Source organism: Nymphaea colorata, chromosome 11 (assembly GCF_008831285.2).
Source record: "Nymphaea colorata isolate Beijing-Zhang1983 chromosome 11, ASM883128v2, whole genome shotgun sequence".
NCBI classification, from domain to species: domain Eukaryota; kingdom Viridiplantae; phylum Streptophyta; class Magnoliopsida; order Nymphaeales; family Nymphaeaceae; genus Nymphaea; species Nymphaea colorata.
Window position 1 is genome coordinate 19223467 of NC_045148.1, and position 15347 is coordinate 19238813.

The window sequence follows — 15347 nt, forward strand, 5'->3', positions numbered from 1 at the left end:
CAAATTTGTTTCTCTGATTTTATTTTAAATTTAAAACACAATTTTTAATCGATCAGATTCACAAAAGATTCCAATTACAATACGATTTTCCAATTCATTACGATTGCCAACATGTTTTCAATACGATTTTATCGATTAATTGAATCGTTTGGCTCAAAGATTCGTTAAAAAAATGATTTTGTTAAATTGATTCTTTACATTTAAACTAAATTCTTATGGTTTGGGTTGGGTCCAGACATATGCCTCGCCATACCCGCTCTGCCGTATCCATGTACCGACGTGTATGCGGCCAGATATGTGTACCGGTTGCATAGCTTACAGGTTGCATGTGATAGAACGACGTAGAATTACCTGGATCTTCCTGCCCACGAAGTAGATAACCAAACTTTCAAAGAATGCCCACAATCAATAATATCAACAAGAGACAAGGAAGAGAACCATAATGATAGACTGATAGTCTCCATGTCCTTGGGCCTCGAGAACTCATGCACATATCCATAAAATAACCATTTATGCTGCATTTACCATGGATCTGAGATGCGCAGTTTTAAGGCCTGACCCCACCTCACCGGTGAGATCTTAAATTCATGCTTTTTACATTGTAGCATGGATTATGTTCACACTGAAATCCACAGTTTCAACTATGGTAGATTTCAGATACTTTCAGACATGAGATCCAAGGGGAATCAAATGCAACCTAAGAATTAATAAGAAAGATTTAGAATTCTCTCTCTGCCCATGCATGCATGAAACATGTACTTTACACGAAATGTGGACTTCCCATAGATCAAAATGAAAATAAAAACAAGTCATAGGAGCTAAATATATTCAAATTCAACTTACCCATTGCAACTATTTTGGATGCAAAATCAGAAGCCAAGGAAAGATCTCAAGGTCTTAAAGCAACGACTGCATGACGGAAATTTACCATCTCTCAGGTAACCGACCTTCCAAAGAATCCGGGCAATCAAAAATGTGAACAAGACAAGAGATATGAACCACTCATGATGCCAATTTTAATCTTACCCTTGGGCTTCAAGGACTCATGCACAGGACAGACCAATAAAACGACCATTATATCAAATGGTTTAAAACATAATGAGCACAACAATAAAAAAAGATTCACTCATAATGCAGTTTTAATCTTACACTTGGGCTTCAAGGACTCACGTACAGGATAGACCAATAAAACGACCATATCATATGGTTTAAAACATAATGAGCTCAACAATAAAAAAAGATTTAAAAATCTTTCTCTCTCTCTCACGTCCATGCACTTGTGAAACATGGACAAGATTGTAGAACTAGAATAGTCGCGACTCCAAATTGTGCTTTACTGTTGGCAGGATTTGATATCCACACTGAAGAAAAGAGGCCAACCAGCTTCAAAAGAAATAGCTAACATATGAAGACCATTTACTACTTTTTCTGGAATCCCTGTACTGCCCTTTCTATCTCAAAAGAAGTGAATTTCCAGTGTATTATTTAACACGTTCACGCTAATGAAATCCAAAGGGAACAGACATATCAGAGGGTTTTTTTTACATCGAAATCCTTATTTTTGAGCTACCACTGGATTTCGAAGATGGCCTGTTAACATTGTATAGTTTTCCCGATAATTGAGCCTTTACCTGAATATACACATGAGAATATGGTTTCCCTAGCTGCTAAAATTCTTATTATCAGTTATAATTATCTCAGCAAATTAGAGTTTTAAGACCTGTTATAGAGGCACAATAGTATTTGAGCGACGGATGGTACTGTATAATTTAGCTTCTGCTAGAGGCACAGGAAGTGGCTTACCCTCAACAATGTACTTATCATTGTCACTGTCATCTTCCATCAATTGCCAGATGCCTTTCTATGTGACGAAAAATGCAGTACCATCTATAGCATTGTCCACCTCATATATCGACTTTGCATTAGTAACAGGATTCCGGCTACTGCAATTTATGTGAAAAGAAAATTCTGTCAAGAAAAACTACAAGAATGTCATTTAAAGAAATCACAGGCCAGGTAATGGAAGAATAGTTCCAAGTTTGGTTTTAAAAAAAAAACCCTGAGAGAGTAACCTTATATTTTGGTTTACTACCACCGCTGCATTCTTTCAAGAAATAATGCATGACGTTACTGCATCGATGTGTAATACAAAAAACGTTAATACAAGCAGTAGACCAGCTTCTTGATCGTTCTGAAGAAATTTCCATTGTTAAAAGTTTAAAATGTAAAGAGAGAAGCTCACTCTTTTTCCTGCACCATTACACTTTTTAACTAGGTTGCTCAAGAATGGTAATGGTGATTGTCGGCGACATTGAGGAACATAATGGATGAAAAAACATGAGACTGTATGGGGGCCCTTACAGGTTGCACACAAGAAATTGCTGCATTAGAAATGTTTGTGAAGCTGTTGTATGACAAGTCCCTGCATGGTAATGCCACTGTGAAAATCAACAGGACATAAATGCAATAAGCAGGTCACCTCATCTTACCCTTGGCAGCCGAGGGCTGCAAATTAAAAAAACTTGAAGCATGAATAACAGTCAAGTTAAATGTTTCAATGTGACGTTATTTCCATTACCAAGTTAAAATAATTAAGTGTTTTAATCACAAGAAAATTAATTGTGGATCCTCAAGTTGCAAATGGCAGCTGGTCAAATTAATCTGCAGATTTAATATGAAGGGTATACAAGTTACCATATGAGTCTCTTCAGACAAGGCAATTGCTGCAACTGCCATAGATAACAGCATAGAATTAATTAACTTGATCTCTTAGTCAAGAAACACATAACTTTGACTGTTTTGTCAAGTTGTTATAACAGAGGGAATGGACCCCACAAGATTAGCACCTTGCATTTCTCGGGAGAACAATGTAGCATCAGTAGAAAGTTCAGAAATACATTTTTTTTAATCCATTAAAAACAAAAGAAACAGAACTTAACATGTCAAAAGCGTTCAAAAGGTTCAAGAACTATATGGTTCGAAACAACATTCCAAAAGTTGTCAAAAATCATTTTTCATACTTAAAATATTTCAAGACTTTACATGTTAAAATTGGGAGTTGAAAAGCTTGTCAAAATTCTAGACAATGTCTAGTTCATCTAGAAGTTTGTGTTCTTTGTAAAAAAAACATAAAAAAGGAAAGACTTTTGCAAAATGAGAAAATTTTCAAAATTAAGGTTGCAAAAGTTTCATAAAATGAAGAAAGATTTGACATGCAAAAGTTGTGAGCTTAGAAAACTCATGAAAGTTAAGAACTTTAAAAAATTATAAATAGCTTTAACATGTCAAGAAAAGTTTACATTGAAAAATCTGTGAAATTACGTAAAAAGTTTAACATGATTGTGAAAGAGTTTTGAAAAACAATAAAGCATTTATAAAGTTTAGCAAAATTTTAAATAATGCAAAAATTTCACCAAAAAAAAAAAAACATTAAAAAAGTGCTTGCTATCAAATGCCAAAACAATTGTCACAAAATTGAGCAATTTTTTTTTAGAAATGACACTTGCAAAAGTTTCAAAAATTGAAAAATGTGCTATGCATTCGAAATTTTGAAAATTTTAAGTTTTCACTTGTGAAAGTTGTGACCTTATAAAACATGTGAAAACCATGAAATTTTAAAACACCTTTTCAAAAAGTGCTAGATTTCAAAATCAGCAAAAAGTGTCAAAATTCAGTAATTTTATGATTTGAAAATCACACTTGCAAAATTTTCACAAGTTGGAGAACATGGCAAGTTTTGGACGTTTGCAAATTTAAAGATTTTGCTTGTGAAAGCTATGAGTTCATGAAACTTATGAAAGTCATGAGATGTGCCAAGATTAAAAGAAGTTTGAAAGTGTCCAAAAAAGTTTGTTTGAAAGTAGTCAAATACATTAAAAATGTTCTTTTCCTTTATATTTTATAAAACAAAAAAGAACAAAAAAATTCACCAAAGATTTGCAAAAAAAATGCTAACTAGGAAAAAACAAAACACTATCCAAAATGTCTTAGAAGTGCATAAAGTTTATGAGTTAAAACCATACTAGTAAAATTTTAAAAAATAAAAAATTATGTTAAACTTAAGAAAAGACTTTATTTATGAAACATCTAAGCGCACAAAAAATTTGTGAAAGTTGTGATTTTTGTTTCAAACAATGCAAAAATTTTACCGAAAACATCTAAAAATGTTTTAAAAAGTGTTACCTAATGAAGGCCGAAATCATTGTCAAAATCAATCAAAAAAGGTAAAGAAATATATGCTCCTAATGAAGGCCGAAATCATTTTAAAAATTTGTGAAATTATGTAAAAAGTTTGCCACCATTGTAAAATATCTAAGAAATGAAAGAGTTTTGTAAAACAATAAAGCATTTATAAAGTTTACAAAAATTTTAAATAGTGCAAAAATTTCACAAAAAAACATTAAAAAAATGCTTGTTTTCAAATGCCGAAACAATTGTCATAAAATTGAGCAATTTTTTTATTTTGAAAGGATGAACTTGCAAAGGCTTCGAAAATTGAAAAATGTGCAATGCATTTGAAATTTTGAAAATTTCAAGATTTCGCTTGTGAAAGTTGTGACCTTTCAAAATCAGCAAAAAAATGTCAAAATCCAGTAATTTTATGATTTGAAAATCATACTTGCAAAATTTTCACAACTTGAAGAACATGATAAGTTTTGGAAGTTTGCAAATTTAAAGATTGTGCTTGTGAAAGTTGCGAGTTCATGAAACATATGAAAGTCATGAGATATGCCAAAAGTAAAAGAAATGTGAAAGTGTCTAGAAAAGTTTGTTTAAAAGTAGACAAATAGATTAAAAAGTTTGTACCTTTATATTTTATAAAATAAAAAAGAACAAAAAAAAATTCACCAAAGATTTTCAAAAGAAATGCTAACTTAGAAGAAAACAAAACAATTTCCAAAATGTCTTAGAAGTGCATAAACTTTATGAGTTAAAACCATACTTGTGAAATTTTCAAAAATTAAAAACTGTGTTAAACTTTAGAATTTTTTAAGACTTTATATATGAAACACCTAATAGCACAAAAATTTGTGAAAATTGTGATTTTTGTTTCAAATAATGCAAAAAATTCATCGAAAACGTTTAGAAATGTGTTACCTTATAAAGGCCGAAATCATTGTCAAAATCATTCAAAAAAGTTCAAGAACTACATGGTTCAAAACAACACTTGAAAAGCTCACAAAAATCTTTTTCATACTTTAAAAATTTCAAGACTTTGCATGAATGACTAATTGAGGAAGTAAAGGGAAGAATGAAATCAAATCAATGAGGGTTGGTCCTCACTGGGAACTTGAGTAAGGAGTAGATCCTTGTGGGGTTTTCTAGAGCAAAATTTGGAAGTTCCCCTTATTTGGTATAACTGCTTAAGACGGATGAGAGGAAACCTTCACGTCCGATTTTTTTTCTTTTTTTTTGGGGGGGAAGATCCTATAGGAACCTATCCCAATTTTTCTTTTGCTAGGCCCATAGCTAAAAAACCTACTTTCTTACGATTATGAGGTTCATTCGAATATGAAATCCAATCCCGGAAATACAGTATCCCACTTTTTTGTAAAAGTTGAGAGCTACAAAGCTTGTCAAAATTTTCAACCATTTCATCTAAAAGGTTTGTATTCCTACAAAAAAGGGGAAGACGTTTGTAAAACGAGAAAATTTTCAAAACAATGATTGCAAAATTCTAAAAAAATGAAGAAAAATTTTACATGCAAAAGTTGTGAATTTAGAACACCTATGAAAGTTGTGAGTATTATAAAATTAGAAATAGCTTTAAAACGTCTAGAAAAGTTTACAGTGAAATCTGTGAAATTGCTTACTAAGAACATGAAAAGCTTTTGTAAAACAATAAAGCATTTATAAAGTTTAGCAAAATTTAAATAATGCAAAAATTTCACACAAAAACATTAAAAGAATGCTAGTTTTCAAATGCCAAAACAATTGTCATAAAATTGAACAAATTTTTTTATTTCCAAATAACGCTGCAAAAGTTTCAAAAATTGAAGAACGTTCTATGTTTTTTATTTTTGAAATTTTGAAAATTTCAAGACTTCGCTTGTGACCTAATAAAACAGTTGAAGATCATGACTTTTAAAACATGTCTTCAAGAAGTGCTAGCTTTTATAATCAGCAAAACCTGCCAAAATTCAGTAATTCTGGTAGTGTTTGATGGTCAAGAATTTTCCTGTAGCTCAGGAAATAAAATTCAAATTTTCAAAGTATTTCTGGTTTATCAAACACGGAATTTTTTTTTTTTTACCGTTAACGTGAAAATCAAAAACATATTTCCAGAATTTTTTTTGGAGTTGTTGGGAATGATTGTGGAAGGAGGGAGGAGGGAGGAGGGAAGGAGGCGGAGGTGGAAGAAGGGAAGGAGGGGGCAGGAAGAAGGGAAGGAGGGAGGAGGAAAGGGGAAGGAGGGAGGAGGGAGGAGGAAAGGTGAAGGAGGGAGGAGGAAGAAAGGGAAGAAGGGAAGGAGGCGGAGGTGGAAGAAGGGAAGGAGGGAGGAGGAAGAAAGGAAGGAGGGAGGAGGAAGAAAGGGAAGGAGGGAGGAGGCGGAGGCGGAAGAAGGGAAGGAGGCGGAGGGGGAGGCAGAAGAAGGGAAGGAGGGAGGAGGAAGAAGGGAAGGAGGGAGGAGGAAGAAAGGGAAGAAGGGAAGGAGGAAGGAGGGAGGAGGAAGAAAGGGAAGAAGGGAAGGAGGAAGGAGGGAGGAGGAAGAAAGGGAAGAAGGGAAGGAGGCGGAGGCGAAAGAAGGGAAGGGGGAAGGAGGGGAGGAAGAAAGGGAAGGAGGGAGGAGGGAAGGAGGCGAAGGCGGAAGAAGGGAAGGAGGAAGAAGGGAAGGAGGGAGGAGGGAAGGAGGCGGAGGCGGAAGAAGGGAAGGAGGAAGAAGGGAAGGGGAGGAGGGAAGGAGGCGGAGGCGGAAGAAGGGAAGGAGGAAGAAAGGAGGGAGGAGGAAGAAGGAGGAAGGGAAGGGAGGCCGAGAAAGAGGGAGGAGGAAAAAGGGAAAGAGGGTGGTGGAAGAAGGAGGAAGGGAAGGAAGGCCGAGGAAGAGGGAGGAAGAAGAAGGGAAAGAGGGTGGAGGAAGAAGGAAAAAGAAACCCAAAGGCATTCCCCGCCGTCTTCGTCTTTGGCTACTGGTTTCCCCGCCACGGATCCTCCACTTTGGCTGCTGCTTTCCCATTTCCACCGATTCTTCCTCCCTCGCCATCAAACGCAGAAATTTGTTTCCAGAAAAATAATTCCAAGATAACAAACACAACATAGTTTTGAAAATGTAGAATTTTATTTCTCAAAAACCAATTCCAAAAATAAATTTCTGGAAACTTCTTTCCAGAAACATATTTCTGGCCATCAAACGCTACCTCTATGATTTGGGAATCACAAGTCAAACAGTGCAAAGAATTTCATGAAATATTTTTCAAAAAAAATGTTAACTTTGAAAACCCATGTCAAAATATCTTAAAAGTGCAGAAAGTTTACGAGTTAAAACCATACTTATGAAATTTTCAAAATTTTAAAACCGTGTTAAGCTTTTAAAATTTTTAAGACTTTATTTATGAAACATTTAAGCGAACAAAACTTGTGAAAGTTGTGAATTTTGCAAACTAAAAATAGTTTGAAAGGGCAAAGTTTTGTAAAATCAAAGAAATTTCAAATAGTGCAACAGTTTCACCGACAACATTTAAAAATGTGTTAAAATGTGTTACCTTATAAAAGCCAAAGCCATTGTCAAAATCACTCGAAAAGTTCAAGAACTATATGGTTTGAAACAACATTCCAAAAGTTGTCAAAATCATTTTTCATACTTCAAAAATTCCAAGACTTTACATGTTAAAGCTGGGAGTTGCAAAGCTTGTCAAAGTTGTAAACTATGTCAAGTTCATCTAAAAGTTTATCTTCCTTGTAAAAAAACATTAAAAAAAAAGACTGCTGCAAAACAAAAAAAAAATAAAAATGGAGATTGCAAAAGTTTCAAAAAATGAAGAAAAATTTGACATGCAAAAGTTGTGAGCTTAGAAAACTCATGAAAGTTGCAAGTTTTATAAAATGATAAATAGCTTTAACATGTCTAGAAAAGTTTACATTGAAATTTGTGAAATTATGTAAAAAGTTTGTTGTCATTGTAAAATGTCTAAGAAATGAAAGAGTTTTGTAAAACAATAAAGCATTTATAAAGTTTAGCATAATTTTAAATAGTGCAAAAAATTCGCAAAAAAAAAACATTAAAAAAGTGCTAGCTTTCAAATGCCAAAACAATTGTCACAACATTGAGCAATTTTTTAATTTTGAAATGACACTTGCAAAAACTTCAAAAATTGAAGAATGTTCTATGTTTTTGAAATTTTAAAAATTTCAAGATTTCGCTTGTGAAAGTTGTGACCTTATATAACATGTGAAAATCATTGGAAACATGTTTTCAAAAAGTGCTAGCTTTCAAAATCAGCAAAAAATGACAAAATCCAATAACCTTATGATTCAAAAATCACACTTGCAAAATTTTCACAGGTTGGAGAACATGATAAGTTTTGGACGTTTCCAAATTTAAAGATTTTGCTTGTGACAGTTGTGAGTTCATGAAACTTATGAAAGTCATGTGATATGCTGAAAGTAGAAGAAATTTGAAAGAGTCTAGACAAGTTTGTTTGAAAGTAGTCAAATACATTTAAAAGTTTGTAGCCTTTATATTTTGTAAAACAAAAAAGAACAACAAATTTCAATCTCCAAAAAAAATACTAACTTTCAAAAAAACAAAACAATTTTCAAGATGCCTTAGAAGTGCAAAAAGTTTATGAGTAGCCTTTGGTCTTTGGTCATTGTTTTGGACAAGTTAAAATATGCCCAGACCCAGAATTAAATATTTCAATCAGATCTGAAGAATAGAATTATGCAAGTTGAAAACTAGAGCCTATCTTTTCTATTTTTTTTACAGTTGTACAAGAGCAAAATCTACAGTAAAGCATGCAACAACTCAGAAACAAACAAAAACATACAAACAAACTTTTAACAAAGCTAATAAATTTAAAAAAGAAAAAGAGAACTAGCACTTACCTGTCTACTAGCAACTCCTTTCTTATAAAATAAGAGCAACTTTCCACTTGATTACACCACAACATCTGAAAATGACCAAACCAATATACCCATCTTGATCACATAGAGAATACTCATTCAATGCGCATCAGCACAAAAGCAATCTAGTGGCCTGGAAGAAGTATAGGCATGACATTTTAAACCTCTAAGGAACTTGCAGAAGTTAGATGTAATCAAAATCATAAAGCATCGCCAAGATAGAAGCAACATGACTCTCACCATGTGCTCTGACATATGTCTATAATAAACTACACAATTTCTACATCTATATCACATATATTTTCCTTTAAAAGTTTTTGCTTGTGACACTTTTTTCTGATGCGTAGAGTTACCTGTGATACATCTAGGTTTAGTCTTGTGATTGTAGAAGGCCATTATCAAGGTAAGATTTGCATTCAGGATGATAAATCAGATTGCATGGGACCAGCAACATCCAATAGTTCAATGCAGATAAACCTGTATCACATTTGAGCAACAAAGTCAGCCTTACTCATTCTCAAATATTTCATACATTTCATAAAAATTAGTGTACATGTTAAACTTCCATCCAATCTATCCCAACGTTTATTATGCATGTGACGGTTCAAACCGATAATCTCTTGAGCTAGTGCCATAACATAACTGTAAGTGCAAAGTGTTACAAATACACTGCCCCTTGAGCTAGTTATGTGTGCATATGTTAGAAAAACAAACACATGGATGGAAAATATCTGTCAATAACATAAAAAATAACCATTAAGGTCTTCCAGTAAATTTCACCTTCATTTGCCTTTATTGGGAAGGAAAAAATAACAATTAAATAAAATCACCTCTAGGACATGAGAGCAGATAATTTCCTAGATATGTCTCTCTTGGCACCAAATAAGCCAAAAAAGTTTTGTAAAAGCATAAAAGAAAAGCCAAAGTCCAAGAATTGATACCAGATGACATGTGCAACATAACGAGTGCACTCATGCAACTAATTTCATTGTGTATCACGTAGGCTATAGGCTGATAACCTTGTATCTTGAAATATTGCACCAGAAAACCATAAACCATCGTATAGATATGGCCTACTTAATTTACATACGGCTGAATACACTAACCATTAACAAAAACACTATTCATTTTAGCATTTGATTATTCAACCAAGATGGAAGACAAGATTCAAAATTTAGCACTTAAGCAAATGGAAAGCTGTTGTATATTCCATTTGGAAAAACTATAACTATTGCACCACCAGTCCTTCACCACTTCCTGCAGGACCAATCAACTCAGTCAAACAGATTGTATGCCACCAAATAGTGTTTTTATCTAAGTCTTTTAATGTCATATTAAGATGGCTATCAAGGTATTCCTTGTCAACCCTTTCTTCCATAAGCTGGAGTCACTCTGAATGGAGAGGGCAAAGGAAGACAAATAAATCTAAGTTACATTGATTTATCATTGCTGTCACGTGTGAACTAATACTCTAGATAACTACATAAAAGCCATCAAAATACAACAATGCATTGCTTATTGAAATTTTCATGTGAGGATCTTATTGAATGCACCAGCTAGATTTTATAATGATACTATCGACTTTTTCGTTTTAAAACACCAATTCTTCCATTCATTAGAATCATGCTTTGTCAATTTTCTTTTGCTTTCAAACAATAAGCCCTGAATTTCATTGGAGGCATTTGCTTATCAAATTTGCTTTATGGACTCATTGTGTTCCAAAATCAGTACATCATATGCATCCATCATATTCACAGTAAGAAAAACTTGTAACAACCTCAGCTATTTCTCACTGTTCTAAATCTTTAACATCAAGTTCTCTTGAAAATTCAACATGGATGTGCTTCTTGAAAATGCAAACTTCACTGCTCTTCAAGATTTTGAAGTGCTCAATAAGAATGTCTACTTCTAACCATTAATTCTCATAGAACTGCATGTCTCATTCCGATCAAATTTACTGTCCTTAGTTCACCCGCAAGCAAACAAAAGGCCTCATGAGTGAAAATTCATCGTCACATTCAACAAACCATTGCAACTTCAAATTACTTGTTGCTTTTCGGGATACATAGATGATAATCCAAGAACATGGCTTCGAATCTCTAATTCTACTTGCAGACTATTATCGAACTGAGGAAGGGTGCAAAAGACCTCAAAGCAAGACTAGCACAGTACAAGAATAGTGTACGGTGTGTGTGACAGCACTTGGGAAGTAGTGGCCAAGATTCATCCATGAAAGAAGGCATATACGCACAATAAAAGGGTAAAAGAAAGCCTTAGAAGAGCGTGGTTTCAGCGACAGTCAGATAAAATTTTCATTCATGGGAAAGCTGCCTAGCATAACAACACATTAATGGAAAAATATGAAAATAACGTCAGATCAGATGAAAGTTATAAGATACAGGAGAAATACACGACAAACAAAGGGAATCAAATACAAAAATCAGCCAAGATGGAAAGGTTCAAGATCGAAAGCGATGAAGGAACGATAAAAGAAAAGAACGGCTAAACAACATAAATAAGATAGAAAAGGGGCGGGCAGTGGTTTGGGTCAGAAGGAAAGAAGGAATACATGAGCGATACCAGAAAATCACACTACTCGATAGATGCAAAGAAGGTGAACGTCTGATGCTTGAGAAGGTTTAAGGCTGCCGATCGGACGATCTTGGAAGGGCTTCGTTGTTGCGAGAGATTGGACAACAGATTCCTGGGATTCGCAAACCCAAGGAACCCAGCAATGGGGTCTCTGAAGGCGGAAAGGTTCGCCGCATTCTACCGGCTGCTCTGCCTCTACTTGAAACATATGGTACCCTGCATCCTCCTCCTTCAAAACTTCATTACTGGCAGAAACCACAAGCCCCACGCATGCGACCGATCCCTTTGAAAACCCAGCGTCGAAACGCAAGAGACATACAAAGAGAGCGAGCGAGAGCGAGAGCGAGAGAGAGAGAGAGCGCACTTGACTAGAGAGAACGAAGTCCCATAATTGTTTTACCCGCGAAACGTACGAAACCGCCATTTGAACTTCGATATAAAAATGGAGTCCGTCCAAAAAAAAAAAAAAAAAGGGAAACCGCACGAAGTTTTGGAGAGGGAAAGGCGGTTAAGTCAAAACTAACGTGTTAATAACTGAAATTTAAAATTGAAACCAAAATCAATGAATACGTTGACAAAAAAATCGATAGAGAAATAATACTTAAAATTTGAATTTGATTTTTTATTCTTTAAAATATTTTCCAATCGCCTTGCTCTTTAGACTTCACATTCGATGATATTGCTCATGTTTGATATGAATTAGATGGAATGGACGGCGATAGCGTTGTCCAAATCAAATTCTGAAAATGAATTAGATATAGTTTTGCGGATAAAAGAAACTGACGTTATTAATTTCCAAAGCCTGATAATCAAAATTGTATTTGTCGGTTTTTATTATCCAAAGCAAAATAAAAATATTAAAATAATATCACAACAACAACACTGCATGATAACTCAAAAAGATTGAACGTTTTATAAACAGAGCACGTAAAATGAAAAGTTCGAAATATTAACTTTGATGAAATTGAACAACTTATAAAGTTCACAAGTTATATACGTACAAAAAAGGACTTACGAAGCACGCGAAAACTACTATCTCCTAAATTCCAACTGCTAAATTTTAATTTAATTCTTAAAACTCAAATCCTAAAGCTGTTAGATTTCCAATTCGTTTTTTTAATTAAAAATATTAAAATAACACTTAAAATTACTAATCTAATGCAATTCTCAGGTGTCGGTGCGACGAGTTTGTTACGTATTAATTATCCTTCAAAAGTTAGAAAGGTCTGACTTTAATGTATTATTTTTTATTGATTTTTTTCTTAGGAAAATTTTAGATTTGTTCAAATTTTCTGTTTGGTTTAAAATAATTCTCATTCAATTTTTTCCTTTTTGCCAAGATTATCTCCACCAAATGGACGAAACTTCAAAACTTTCACTGTCTCCTAGTAAGTACGTCCAGGAAGTAATAAAGTACGTTTAGGAAGTAACTTTACCCCTTGATGTGATTCGAATTGCAGCATTCTTCCTCGTGAAGATTCCAAATGAAAACATTCTTCTTCATAAATCTGACGATCTCAGATCGAAATCGAAGAAAAACATTTCATATCAGTAATAAGATCGCGTAGAAAGAAATCATACCAAGTTAGATCTCACAAAAATCTCTTGTCATCACTTCATGAAAAAATCTCTGGAAAACAGAAAAAAGAACCCAAGCTACTTGAATTATTTGAACTATTTCATGATTCGGGACAACATGACCAGCATATAACGAGCTTCCAAAATCCGGATAAACATAGTACGTAGGATAACAAATTAATGACCAACTTTCCTTATAAGAGGATGCCAAATTAAAAATTCTCTTCGATAAGCTTTTGGTAAAAAAATCAGCAACTTGATTGTTGGTTAAAATGTATTTAGTACCAAGTTGCTTTTGAGCTACTTTCTCTCGTATTGAATGTGCTTGCTTCGGTTATGAAACACTGGATTTGCAGTCATATAAAGAGAGTTCTTATTATCACAATGTAAAACCAAAGATAATATGAATTCTCATATCCTTCATTAAGAATTGCATCCATGTAAGTTCTACTGTCATTGACACCATTGCTCTATACACTAAATCTGGCTACACTGTTTTGTTTCTTGGCATTTTAAGAGATATAATTAACACAAAGAAAGACACGAAATCCTATGGTAGATGCCTAGTTTGGAAGCATCCTATCCAATTAGATTGTAAAAAAACATGTAGATCAATAGTACTTTGCATCAATATTTTTAGTCCCATATGTATAGATTCTTTAATATATTTCAAAATTCTTTTGACCATTTGATAATGAATCTGAAGTGGCTCATGCATAAATTAGCTAACATAATTGATACCAAAAAAGATATTTGGTTGTGTTAGAGTCAAATATTGTAAGGAACCAACGATATGCCTCTAAAGAGTAGGATTGTCAAATTTTGCTGTTTGGCTTGTAGTCCTCCATCTTTAGCATTTCAAGAACATCTTTAGCATACTAGTTTGACATAAGAAAATTTCTTTTGCTGTCCAAGTCACATCAACTCCTAAAAAATAACTCAACCTACCATGGTCTTTAACATGAAACTCCTTGCAAAAAGCATCAACTAAACTTTGCAAAAGTGTAGAACAATTTTCTGTTAAGATCATATCATCCACATATACAAAGAACACAAGAGATTTTGAATTTTTATGCAATTTGAACATAGAAGGATCAGCCATGCTTGTAGCAAATCCATGATGAAGATGAAAACTACTCAATCTAGCATACCAATCTCGCGACCCTGCAATTTACAAACATATCTAGGTTTCATTTTATCTTCATACCCAGGAAGTTGTCTCATGTATAAGTCCTCATGAATGGCGCCATGTAAGAAGGCATTCTTAATATCTAGCTGCCTTATTTTCCACCATCTAATAGTGGCAATAGAGGAAACCATCCTAACAGTTGTAGGTCAGACCACTGGAAAAAAAGTTTCGTGGAAATCTATGTTCAACATGATTCTCTAAAATTTTGGTATCTTCATCATGATATATATATATATATATATGAGAAAGTAAAGGTCATACTGCCAAAGGAATCATTACCACAAGACATAGAAGGGGAGGTCATAAGCATTTATACCATAAATTTGATTTTTCAACAGAATGCAAAAAACATATTTGATGGAAATATAACCATAGAATCCGACCTTAATCGAAATTTGCTCATACAATATGGGGATGAGGAGAACAAATATATTTTACATTCCAAAGGGAGCTATAATTAAAGATAACCATTATTTATGATACAGAAGTTCCTCTATCAATGGGAAATGCTCTACCTTTGAATACGGTTTAAGTAATAGAAAATCACGAATTAGGTTTACAGCAAAACTTAGAAATCGTTCACTCAATGCTTCCGGTGGTACTCAGCCAAGAAAATCTGCTATTTCCCTGCTGAATGACATATTCATCGTTGAAACCCAATCTTAAGTAGCTATTTCTAAGAAAAATTAAAGCGTATTACACATACAGTCAAGGTAAGTTCAGTCTCAATGCCTCACTGCAATAAGATGGTATCTGATAAGGATCTTGAGGCTGCAACACCGCTTCTTAATTCTGTATGGTATTTGAGTGAGCCAGGTCACCCTTTGCCCCCACATGAGAACACCATCAGCCAGAAATGGATGGCTGTCTTCTATCTTTCATATTTTTTTATACCAGAGCCATTGGCATATGACAATCGCCATGAATG

The 15347-nt window shown here is 34.0% G+C and overlaps 1 long non-coding RNA gene across 2 annotated transcripts; it reads right to left on the reverse strand.

Moving 5' to 3' along the window:
• Positions 1-1165: 1165 nt before the first annotated feature.
• Positions 1166-12033, reverse strand: LOC116264851 (uncharacterized). Of its 2 annotated transcripts, none has more exons than XR_004174934.2 (6): positions 11641-12033; positions 9414-9537; positions 9043-9107; positions 2243-2422; positions 2073-2130; positions 1166-1943 (listed from the first exon to the last, which is right to left on the reverse strand). It is a non-coding gene; the product is annotated as an uncharacterized LOC116264851 (long non-coding RNA). The 2 variants fall into 2 exon arrangements; XR_007574778.1 differs by having other exon boundaries at positions 11630-12033.
• Positions 12034-15347: the final 3314 nt, after the last annotated feature.